General features: G+C 38.2%; 1 protein-coding gene and 1 pseudogene across 3 annotated transcripts in view; one reads left to right on the top strand and one right to left on the bottom strand.

The window, feature by feature from the left end:
- The window catches only part of CDC42SE2 (CDC42 small effector 2), a 117,174-nt gene that overhangs the window by 59,382 nt on the left and 44,727 nt on the right, over positions 1-13,065 (bottom strand). The gene's annotated exons all lie outside the window — the stretch shown is intronic.
- Positions 8,690-11,129, top strand: LOC112650337 (plakophilin-4-like; annotated as a pseudogene).

Below are 13,065 nucleotides of genomic sequence, written 5' to 3'. Positions count from 1 at the left end.
AAGATGAAAAAGTTATGATGATCTGTTCAGAACAATGTGAAATATTACTAAAATTTAAAAATGGTTAAGATGGTAATTTTTATGTTATGTATTTTATACCACAATAAAAAAAATTTAATGTAATTGGAAACGGGTCTTACCCTTAGAGATTCTGGTAATTTGATAAAGATGAAAATTAGGATAAATAGGTTTTGTTTTGTTCCTCAGTACTACACATTAATTTGTGTGTGTGTTTCTTTTTAGTTAGATAATATAGCAATATATTACCTTAAACGCTGAATGGGGCAGCAATTTACCATTACCATGGTGTACAACTCAAAATATGTAAAAGTAAATCATGAATAAATCTTCTCACCATTATCCTTAGCCATCCAGCTCTCCTCCAGAGACACAGTCACTAGTATTAGCTTCTTGTATTCTTGTGCAGCCTTTCACAGATATTCTATACACATTTAAGAATGCACTTAAATATTTTTCCTTTTAAAAATATTTTCATGTGACTGCATATATCATTTGGCACCTTTCTTTTTCACTTAATACTTTATCTTGGAAATCAGGCAGTATCTGTAAATTTTTAAAAACTGCCTCGATTTATAAAGGCTCTATTTTATTGTAAGTATAATTGGTCTCCAACAGATGAAAGTTGACTTGTTTACTTCTACAACTATGATGCACAGAATAATACTGTATATTCACACATAGAATATGATGGAGTAAACCCAAAACCTGTAATATTTATCTGTGAGATAAATTACAAGATGTTTCTGGAAGTGATCGATCAAAGAGCTTATAGATTTAAATTTTTGTAGGTATTTTAGATTTTCACAAATTTCCTTCTAATAGAATATATCAAAATATACACTCATTAACAATATATTAAAATATCTGTACTTCCAATCTATGAAAAAAAATCTTGAAAAAATGCCTCCTTGACTCCAGTAATAAAAGGCAGAAAAATTTGTTTTCCAAGGTAAGGATCTATTTTGTTTGTTGTGGACCACTACACAGCTATAATATTTCAATTTAGAAAAAAATTTTTTTTAAGATTTTATTTGAGAGAGAGAGAGAGAGAGAGACAAAGAGCACAAGCAAGGGAAAAAAGGGAGAAGCAGGCTCCCCGCTGAGCAGGGCTTGATTCCATGACCAGGAGACCATGACCTGAGCTGAAACCAAGAGTTTCAAAACCAAGAGTTGAATGCTCAATCGGCTGAGCCACCAAGGAACGTTCATCATTATAGTCGTAGAATATATTTTTAATACATGAGAGAACTAGTTCCTTTTCTCTTATAATTTTTCTGTGTAATCTTATTTTTTTCCACTTAAATTGTAGATTCACCTAGCCTAATTCTTTAAAACCTTTCTGGTATTTTTACTGGTATCATTCTATATTATAAATTAAAAGAGAACAGTATTTTTCAGATACTGAATTCTAATGATGAGTCCCTATCTAAGCCTCTTTTGAGTCCAAGGTGATTCTACTACAAGTGATCTACTTTTTGAGAAATAATACTGTATCCAACTAAAAATTTGTACTGGTTAAGGGACAAGAGGAGCCATTACACAGTGTGGCTGTTTCTAGAAGGGAAACTACAGCCTTTATGTTTCATCTCAATACAGATTTCTCATTGTTCGTGAGACAAAAAGTTTTTCTTGCCAGAGGCAGAAACTGTTCTCCAAATCACTTTCTGTGGACCGAGCGTAAGAGAACAAACACAGCTGAACTAAGTGGTTCAGAATTCCATCCTATATAAAGAACTTAAAATGAGTGGTTTATATAGGCTTAGAGTACCAGGATGAAGTGGGAGCCTGAATGGGGGGGGAGGGCGGGGATTAAGAGTGAGTCCCAGAATGATGTTTGTTACACCCCCCTACTCCCAACCCATTTAAAAGACCCATACAGAGAGTTGCATCAAACTAAAAACCTATGTGTTCTAGTATGTAGATGAAAGGAATGGTCTTCAAAGGTTCTAATGAGTGACAGGCAGGACTTCAGCCTAAGAAAAGCATCCATCCTAACCACGGCCAGCTCAGCCTTGGCAGGTACATCTAGGTCCAAGCCTCTATCAGTCTCAAGTTTCTTTGCCCAGAAATGCATTTGAAATCTATAGTTTTTGACCCTAAGAGTTTTACTAATAACAGCAATACAGTCATGATTTTTAACCAAATTACTACCTCAACTGGCCTAGACAGTAATTGTTTCCTTTTGTGTGGATAATTCTCTAACTCTGGAAAAATAAAGAAATAATATAGAAACGAGGAAGTTAACCAAAACCTACAGTATTAATATTTTTGCCACTAAATATATCCATAATAAGTTATTATTTTGTTATATTAGTATTTTATGTTCTATTTATGAAGATATTTAAAAGATATGAAATTTGATATGCTAAATTTACAAGTTTAATTTATTAGACATTTAAAAATTATTTAAGTTATGGGGTGCCTGGGTGGCTCAGTCAGATAAGTGCCTGCCTTCAGCTCAGGTCATGATCCCAGGGACCTGGGATCAAGTTCCACATTGGGCTCCCTCCTCCATGAGGAGCCTGCTTCTCTCTCCACCTCTACATCCCTCCCTCTTTCTCTCTCTCTCTCTCATGAATAGATAAATAATCTTTAAAAAATATAAGAGACATGAAATTTTGATATACTAAACTTGCAAGTTTAATATATTGGACATTTAAAAATTATTTAAGTTTTGAGGTGTCTGGGTGGCTCAGTGGGTTAAGCATCTGACTCAGGTCATGATCTCAGGGTCCTAAGATCAATTTATTTATTTCACAGAGACAGAGAGAGCATGCATGAGCAGGGGGAGTGGCAGGCAGAGGGAGAGGGAGGAGACCCTCTGCTGTGAGCAGGAAGCCCTTTGCAAGACTCCATCCCAGGACCCCAAGATCATCACCTGAGCTGAAGGCAGACACTTAACTGACTGAGCCACCCAGGCATCCTGGACCTTGGGTTTTGGCTCAGATCATAACCTCATGGGTCATGGGATTGAGTCCCACATGGGTATCTGTGCTCAGCAAGGAGCCAGCTTGAAGATTCTCTCCCTCTTTCCCTGTCTTGGCTCATATGCGCCTTCTCTAAATAAAGCTTAAAAAGATAATAATAATAATAATAATAATAATAATAATAATAATAATAATACCACAGCAATCAGACAAAAGAAAGAAATAAAAGACATCCAAATTGGTAAAGAAGTAAAACTTTCACCATTTGCAGATGATATGATACTGTATATAGAAAACCCTAAAGGGATGCCTGGGTAGCTTGGTCAGTTAAGCCTCCAACTCTTGATTTTGGCTCAGGTAATGATCTCAGAGTTGTGAGACTGAGCCTCTTGTCAGACTGCACAGTCAGCTGGGAGTCTGCCTAAGGTTCTCTCTCTCCCTCTACCTCTTCCTTTCCTCCTTCCCCACTCACTCATGCATGTGTTCCCTCTCTCCTTGCTAAAGTGAATAAATAAATTTTTTAAAAAAGAAAAACCCTAAAGACTCCACCAAAAACAAAACAATAACACACCTAGAACTGATAAATGAATTCAGTAAAGTCACAGAATACAAAACCAATGTAGAGAAATCCATAGCATTTCTATTCACAAGCAATGAAGTAGCAAGATGAGAAATTAAGAAAACAATCCCAACTACAACTGTACCAAAAATAATAAAATAAGTAGGAATAAACTTAACCAAAGAAGTGAAAAGACCTGTACTCTGAAAACTGTAACACCTTAGAGAAAGAAAATGAAAACAAAGAAATGAGAAGCCTTTCCATGTTCCTGGGCTGGAAGAACGAATATTGTTAAAACATCTATACTATCTAAAGCAATCTACACACTTAATGCAATCCCTATCAAAATAGCAAAAGCAGGGATCCCTGGGTGGCACAGCGGTTTGGCGCCTGCCTTTGGCCCAGGGCACGATCCTGGAGACCTGGGATCGAATCCCACATCGGGCTCCCGGTGCATGGAGCCTGCTTCTCCCTCTGCCTGTGTCTCTGCCTCTCTCTCACTGTGTGCCTATCATAAATAAATTAAAAAAAAAAAAAAGAAAAATATATTTAAAATAGCAAAAGCATTTTTCACAGAACTAGAACAAAAAATTCTATAATTTATAAGAAACCACCATAGCCAAAGCAAACATGAAAAACAAAATTGGACATAAATTCCAGACTTCAAGTTATATTACAAAGCTGTAGTAATCAAAACGGTATGCTGCTGATACAAAAAAAAAAAAAAAAAAAAAAAAAAAAAAGACACATAGATCAATAGAACAGAGTAGAAAGCAAGAATATGCAATGGGAGAAAGTCTCTTCAGCAAATAGTGTTGGGAAAACTAGACAGTTACATGCAAAAGAACAAAACTGTACCACTTTCTTACCCCATACACAAAAATAAACTCAAAATGGATTAAGAACCTGAATGTGGGGGGATCCCCAGGTGGCTCAGCGGTTTAGCGCCTGCCTTCGGCCCAGGGCGTGATCCTGGAGTCCCAGGATCAAGTCCCACGTCGGGCTCCTTGCATGGAGCCTCCTTCTCCCTCTGCCTGTGTCTCTGCCTCTCTCTTTCTGGGTCTCTCATGAATAAATAAATAAAATCTTAAAAAAAAAAAAAAAAAAAGAACCTGAATGTGAGACCTGAAACCATAAAAATCCTACAGGAGAGCACAGGCAGTAATTTACCAGACATCAACACTAATAGCATCTTTTTAGATATGTCCTTAGGAAAAGGAAGTAAAAACAAAAATACACTACTGGGACTACATCAATAAAAAGCACCTGCACAGCAGAGGAAACAACCCACAAAACTAAAATACAACCTACTAAAGGGAGAAAATATCTGCAAATGACATATCCAATATAGGTCAGTATTCAAAATATATGAAGAACCTACACAACTCAACACCAAACAAAATAATTCAATTTAAAAATGGGCAAGAGACATGAACAGACACTTCCACAGACAGAGACGGCCAACAGACACATGAAAAAATGTTCATCATTCACCATTATAGCGAAATGCAAATCAAAACCTAATGAGATCTTAACTTCATACCTGTCAGAATAACTAATATCCAAAACAAAAACAAGTGTAGACCAGGATGTGGAGAAAAAAAAGGAACCTTCATGCCCTGTTAGTGGAACTGCAAACTGGTACAGTTACTGTGAAAGACAGCATGGAGATTCCTCAGAAAATTAAAAATCAGAGTAGCCTATTATCCAGTAATCACACTACTGGTTATTTAATCAAAGAATACAACACTACTAAATACACACCCCTATTCTATTACAGGATTATTTACAATAGCCAAACTATGGAAGCAGTCCAAGTGTCCATCAATAGATGAATGGATAAAGAGGGGTAGTATACACACACACACACACACACACACACACACACACAGGAATATTACTCAGCCATAAAAGTAAAATCTTGCCATTTTTAATGACATGGATGGAGCTAGAGAGTTTAATACTAAGCCAAATAAAAAAAAAATACTAAGCCAAATAAGCCAGAGAAAGACAAATACTTTATGATCTCACTCAAATATATAATTTAAGAAATAAAACAAGCAAAAAAAAAAAAAAAAAAAGAAAGAAAGAAAGAAAGAAAAACAAACCAAAAAACAAATTATGAACTATAGAAAACAAATGGGGTTACCAGAAGGGTATGAGGGTGACTGAAATAGGTAAAGAGGATTAAGAGAATGCTTATCTTGAAAAGCAATGAATGATGTATGGAAGTGTTGAATCACTATACTGTACATCTGAAACGAAAATAACTCAGTATGTTAACTACACTGTAATTAAAATAAATTAAAATACCCAATGACAATATACATAGCAGTCAACTTGTGGTAAGTTTTACAGTCAACCATTTTTTTAAAAAAAATTTTTATTTATTTATGATAGTCACACACACAGAGAGAGAGAGAGAGAGAGGGGCAGAGACATAGGCAGAGGGAGAAGCAGGCTCCATGCACCGGGAGCCCGATGTGGGATTGGATCCTGGGTCTCCAGGATCGCGCCCTGGGCCAAAGGCAGGCACTAAACCGCTGCGCCACCCAGGGATCCCTACAGTCAACCATTTTTAAAGCAAACTACAGAAAAAGATGGTCTCGAGTGGAAAATTTCTATATCTATCATAAGAGCAACACATTTCCTTTATTTAGTATCATTCCCTAAAGCATTTTTTCACTGAACCATGTACATTAAAACCATTCACAAATACTGTTAGATGGTAATAAGAAATGAAAATAGGTTATCTTGCATGTGACTACTTTTCAAAGAAGTAATGGCTTCTTTTATAAAAGCATGTCTTATATCCACATAGCACAAAACAAGCAGAGCAATTTTCTCTTGCTGCCCAGAAAACACTCTGTAATCAAAACCACAAAAGGGCTGCTTTTATGATTTCCTCACGGAAATCATGGCCTTTACAGTGAGAACATACAGCAACAGCTACAATAAATTCCAGCTGCTGTGGTAAGGATTATTATACTATTGTTAGCTGCTGAGCGGGCCCAAAGCTGAGCCATGAATTCTATTTACTTAAGTAAAGCATAGCCCCTCAAATGGCAATTATTTCCAGACACTTAAATCCTGGACCATTAACCAAAGTAACTAGAAACTTAATATCAGTTTCATTGCCATAAACTATAAAACTATTATCAGACTTTCAAAAATATCTTCTAGCTATAGATAGAGACTGATATTTTGGATCGTATCGACAAAACTAAAGAGCTATGCCAATTAGGCCTTTCCCTAAAAATCTCCAAAACTACTTCTTTGTAGATATTTACAAGTTTAACAGGAGAAACTCTGAACCATTCAGGTGCAATTCCATTCTAACTCTTTAATAATTTTTTTTATGCACAATTCCTCACTATCTCACATTTGGTGAATGAATTATTCCTCGTGTGTGTGTGTGTGAGAGAGAGAGAGAGAGAGAAAGAGAGAGAGAGAAAGAGAGAAAGAGAAAGAGAGAGAGAAAGAGAGGAAAAGAAAAGAGAAAAGGAGAGAAGGGAAGGGAAGGGAAGGGAAGGGAAGGGAAGGGAAGGGAAGGGAAGGGAAGGGAAGGGAAGGGAAGGGAAGGGAAGGGAAGGGAAGGGAAGGGAAGGGAAGGGAAGGGAAGGGAAGGGAAGGGAAGGGAAGGGAAGGGAAGGGAAGGGAAGGGAAGGGAAGGGAAGGGAAGGGAAGGAAGGGAAGGGAAGGGAAGGGAAGGGAAGGGAAGGGAAGGGAAGGGAAGGGAAGGGAAGGGAAGGGAAGGGAAGGGAAGGGAAGGGAAGGGAAGGGAAGGGAAGGGAAGGGAAGGGAAGGGAAGGGAAGGGAAGGGAAGGGAAGGGAAGGGAAGGAAGGGAAGGGAAGGGAAGGGAAGGGAAGGGAAGGGAAGGGAAGGGAAGGGAAGGGAAGGGAAGGGAAGGGAAGGGAAGGGAAGGGAAGGGAGAGAGAAATACCTGAGAGAGAGAGAGACAGACAGAGACACACCTAAATCCACCAGAGAGCTTCTAAAAGATTTGTAACCACAGCAAGATGCTATCAAGTCAGGGAAAATGGCAGATCAGAAATCAGCCACATGACCATGAAACCAAAAACTAAATATGTATTTTCTGAGTTTTTTCCATCTCTAAAATTGATGGGAGTATTTTCCTATCATTAGCCAAAGCAGATTTATCAAGATGCTTCAGTAATCAGATTAATTCTAAAAATTAACATATATTCACTGAGCTCCTACTACATATTAGCCTCACACAAAAAAATTTTAAATACATATCTAAAATAAATATAACTCAGCAAGTTATAATGTATAATAAACATATTTTTAAATGTATAAAATTGAACATACTAAAGAGGTAAAAGTCAAATGGACTATCAGAGATTAAAAATGAAGTGCAGTATGGGGTGCCTGGGTGGCTCAGTTGGTTAAGGGTTGGACTTTGGCTCAGATGATGATCTCAGGGTCCTGGGATCCAATCCCACATCAAGCTTCCCACTTAGTGGGGAGTCTCCTTCTCCCTCTTGTCTGCCCCTCCTCCTATTCATGCTTTTGTTCCTCTCAAATAAATAAAATCTTGGATTTTATTGCAATATAAGTATGTAGAAGTAACAATAATTTTAGTTTGTAGCAATTCTGACACTGCAACAAATAAGAATTTAAAATCTGGCCTATAAATTTGTCCAAATAGAATTTTTAAAAACACTTAAGAAAACAAAAGTATCTCAATCCCTTTTATATTTTATTTATAAAGAATACTAATAACATCTGACTTCAACTCAGGGGTAAAATTTATCAACTTTCCAAATAATCGTAAATTAATCTAGTGAAACATCAGATACATTAAAGTAATTAACAAGACAAGATGTTCACTGTAATCACAATGTTCTAGAAGTTCTAGCCAATGCAACTAGTAAGTGAACCAATATGATATAAAATTTGAAAAGGATAAGCAAAATTGAAAATTATGTTTAGTTACAAAATTAGATACTTCCAAATACAAAATTATGGGAATATGTTTATATTCCCAGAAAAGCCAAGTGAACCAGTTGCAAGACTATTAGAAATACTAAGTGAATTCGTCAGGGTGGCTGATTAAACTTAACAAAGAATAATCATCTTACTAATGTTAACAGCAACAAAAAAATGAATTTAGGCTGTAGAGCACCATAAAGAGGCAGTGCAACAGAGATTAAGCAAATGGACCTCAGAGCCAAACAGGTAAGGAATATAATCTCAAATCTATTACTTCCTAGCTGCATAAGCCTCCATAAAATCACCTAACATCTCTAAGTTTTCTCAAGTATAAAAATAACTTCTTGTCAACACTGTCCACAGAGGTGACACACCTTAGAGGGGTAAGTTAGCCACCACTGCTGTGGGTGGTGGGAGGGCTGCTTCAGAGGAGGAGGTAATTGGAGGAGGAAGAGTCAGGCAGCCCTGCATCCACTTTTTACTTTTTTTCCAATGTCACATCGGCAACCCCCTCAGTGCAAACATACCTGACTCCTGGAGTGACGGTAGCTGCTACCTAACCTCGAAGGAGGAAGACCCATTCCTGAGCAGGGCTCACTGGTGGAGGAAGGACAACCACAGAAAGGAAGCTGTCTCCACTGGCCCAGGCAAGAAACCCAACACCACAGCCACCACTATTCTAGCTTTCCTGAAGGAGAAAGTCAACTGAGAAGTCATTTCCTTGGAGATCAACAGATGTGCCAAATACTGGTATAAAGGAACCTGGAGTTTCTGACACTGTCCATTCCAACAAAAATCTCATCAAGCCAGAGTAGCACAAGGAACCCGTTCTATTCACCAGCAGAGACATATCTCCTTGAAAGATAATGGTAACTCAAGAAGTTCAACACAAAAGAATTCTTATTCTGAGAGAGGATACCAAAAAGCAAGGAGTTTCCACAACAGCCAGAATTTGACCACAGCATTCATTCAGAGGATCAGCCAATCACCATTCGGTAAGAAACTCAAGAGCTAAAGGATAAACACTAGTTCAGCCATCAGTAGCCAATAAGGCCATGAGAAGAGTTATATTATAGTTCAGCTCCATCTAGAGAACAGTCATTCTTTTGTTATCAGGAGGCATGTCTCCTCCAAAGGGGTTACAGAGAACTTTTCTGGAGAGTAGTTTCAGCTGTCACTGAGTGACTCCCGACCACCGAACCCCAGTGGATATTCCTTTACCCCATTACCTGTTCAGTGGGGAGGCTCTCCATACTCTGCATAGTCACCTCCCCAGTAGTTGTATATCAGTCCACTTCCAATCCTAATGGACCAACCTCTCAGTACCAAACCACCACCAAAGTAGGGTCCCCACTGATCCTGATGGGGGGAAAAGACTCAAGTAGCTTCCCATCCCAAGGACAAGTGGGGTCATTGTCCCCCAAACACTCAGGGATGACCACCGCACCACAACATCTATGACCTTCACTGTAAAGGACTGTTCATGACACAGAACAACTCGGACAGCAGCCATTTATGAGAGTGTGGTTCCACATCAGCCAGACAGTCTGAGAGGCTTATCATTTCTACACTAGTCAGCCCAACCAGCTTGAGGAAGACCTAATTTAGCTGTCTCCCAATTTACTCATCACTCCTATATAGGAGGGGAAGACCTATTACGGTCTGTGGTAATCACAGATCAAACCACAAAACTGTGGAACTCCAAGGATCATAGCACTGTATCAAACGGGTACAGTAGGTGTTGGAAATGTGCAAAGAAGTCCAGTTAACAAAGCACCCTTACATACCAAAGAAATAATTATGCTCTGAACACAACAGCTACCTACACAGAGCCCTACAGGCCAATACAGCACCAAGTGCAGAAATGCAATTATAACAGGCTTCAGCATGCAACACCTGCTGATGCTGGCACCACAAGATCTCCCTCAAAAGAAAGTATTTGGAAAGACCCCAGGGAGTTTGCCTGGTATGATCCCAAATTGCCTGAAGTCATTCACATGCTGCAGCACCCTTCCCATCATTGAGGCAGATGCAGTGGCCTACCTGCAGCACCTGTGCTTTGGCAACAACAAAGTACTTCCAGAAGTGCATAGGTTAGGAAGAATCAAGTTTCCAGTCAACTTTTTGGACAACAGTTTTGAAGATTGGAGGAATGTTGTGGTGCTCTCCGAAACCTTGTTTTTGGCAAGTCTACAGATGAAAATACAATAGCAATAAAGAACGTTGGTAGGATACCTGCCTTATTGCAACTGATAAGAAAATCTACAGAAGCAGAAGGGAATTTGTTATAGGAGTTCTTAGGGATTTATCTCCATGTGATGTTACAAAGACAGCAATCAATCAAGATGCTCTCTCAAACTTAACAAGCACCGTAAATTTTCCAGTTATTCTGAATGGAATAACTCTTTTCATGATGATCCCAAAATTAAATTACAGACTTCACCTGTCCTGCCTAGTAAGACATGTTGCCAGCTCCCCAGGGGAAGAAGTGAAGAAACAAACATGACCCTGTGTGGAGCTGGTAAACTCACTTTTATATGTGATCCATATGTGTGTGCATACATGTGATCATAAAAGCAAGACTGTGGTAAACTGTGTTTACACCCCACAGAACCTGTCCAATAGCTCCAACTGGAGACCTCTAAGGCCCAGCTGCTGGGGCTGAATTAACTGGACTATTTACCAGGAAAAGAGTCTCTCAGCAAGGACTTGGAGCCCATCTGTTGGAGGAGGGAGGCAGGGGAGGGGGGGAGAAAAGGATACAAGAGGATCAACAGGATGGAGTTGGTCATATCCCAAGACTGCCAAAGTCTTCCAAAGGGAGTGAGATGCTGTGGCATCCATCAGGAGTAAAATTATATCTATTGTTCTATCAGAAAATTCCTCCAGAGCATTTCTTTTTTTTTTATTTTTTTTTTTATTTTTATTTATGATAGTCACACAGAGAGAGAGAGGCAGAGACACAGGCAGAGGGAGAAGCAGCCTCCACGCACTGAGAGCCCGATGTGGGATTCGATCCCAGGTCTCCAGGATCGTGCCCTGGGCCAAAGGCAGGCGCCAAACCGTTGCGCCACCCAGGGATCCCCCTCCAGAGCATTTCTAAAAAGGAGGAGTGCAATCAAAACCATTTTATTATACCTTTATTACACATTAGAGAGAGACCAATTCAATTTGCATCCTTCCTTGTCTACCACTGACCAACAGATGTCTGCCATCATTTGTCAGCAGCATCTCCTCCTCACCAGCACTGTTAGGAATCAGAAACCCTCACTCTGAATACGACAGGACACAGTCACCTATGCAATAGATACCATACAATAGCAAAAGAAAACCAAACATAAAGGCTTTACTCTGGCTCCAGCAAAGCTTCACTCATTTACATCAGTTCCTATTCCTCACCATCAAGAGAACACAACAGATGGCTACAGCACCAACAGCTGTACTGTAGTCAAAATGATTGAAAGAACCCTGATATACACAGATGCATTTGCTGTCTCCTCATAGCTATAAAGATCCTTATTTTGATGACCAAGTTCACTTCTCAGCTATTACTAATTATTCAACACAGTATGGACTGAAATCAATAATCACAAATTATACAAGCTTTTATTCCACAAAACCACCTTCTTATAGAGCAGAACAGTATCCAGGGTTCCCAGACTTGTGGGTTGCAGCATCAAGATGCTCAGTAGAAGAACTCTCTCTAATCTTGTTTAGAATGAGAAGACTGGCTTGATTTGCTAATGAAATGTGAAAGTAAAATGAAAGGTATGAGTGAAGAGCATTTTTTTTTTCTTTTTTGAAGAGTTATCAGTGAAGAGGAAACCTTTGAGAGAGAAGACCTTAAATTTCTAAACTCTATTTAGGTGTCAGATGTAATTACTTGTAGATTCTGTAGCTTGGTAAAGGTGTAGGTAATGCAATAAAAAGGTTTAAGAAATGAGTGAAATGAGATGGGGAAGTCAAAGTAAAGGGGATTCTTAAAATGTGAATTAAGATATGTTCTGGTTAGTCTGAACAGAAAAAGAAATAAAATGAATGTCCTTCATGTTTTATTGCTATTACTAAAAAACAAAATTGTTAAATAGTTAAGTATACAGAATATATCATTTAGCAGTTCAACTCATGTAAGGTATTATTATTTGTATTATTAATACCAAAACCAGCTTGTCCTTAAGTAAAAAAAAGATACAGTGTGTGCACTTTATTAACCTTTCTAAAATCCAAAGAATTCTGAAACCTCCAGTACCTCTTGAGGTTCTGAAACCTCAAGATTCTGAATAAGGAAAATAAAAAAAATTTAAATAAGGGATTGAGGACTGTACATTTTCTAATGCTTTATTATGAAAATAAATGAGTAATAATTCATATGTTTTTAAAAATTCCAATCATGAGTTCCCCACAATTGTTTTACCAACTTCAAAGAAAACATGGATTCAGCAGGAGTTTCCACCAAGAAGCTAATTACAAGATATGATGGATACTCCTTTTCTTCAACAATTCTAACCTTGTTAATAAGAGATTTTCTATCTCAGTTAATAATCCTACTAGTATATAGTAGGATTATTCATATAATGTCAATTTACTCCATTAACAATAAA

The sequence above is a fragment of the Canis lupus genome, chromosome 11 (genome assembly GCF_003254725.2).
Source record: "Canis lupus dingo isolate Sandy chromosome 11, ASM325472v2, whole genome shotgun sequence".
NCBI lineage: Eukaryota > Metazoa > Chordata > Mammalia > Carnivora > Canidae > Canis > Canis lupus.
The sequence above is the reverse complement of the archived record's forward strand: the minus strand, read 5'-3'. Positions and strand labels throughout refer to the sequence as shown.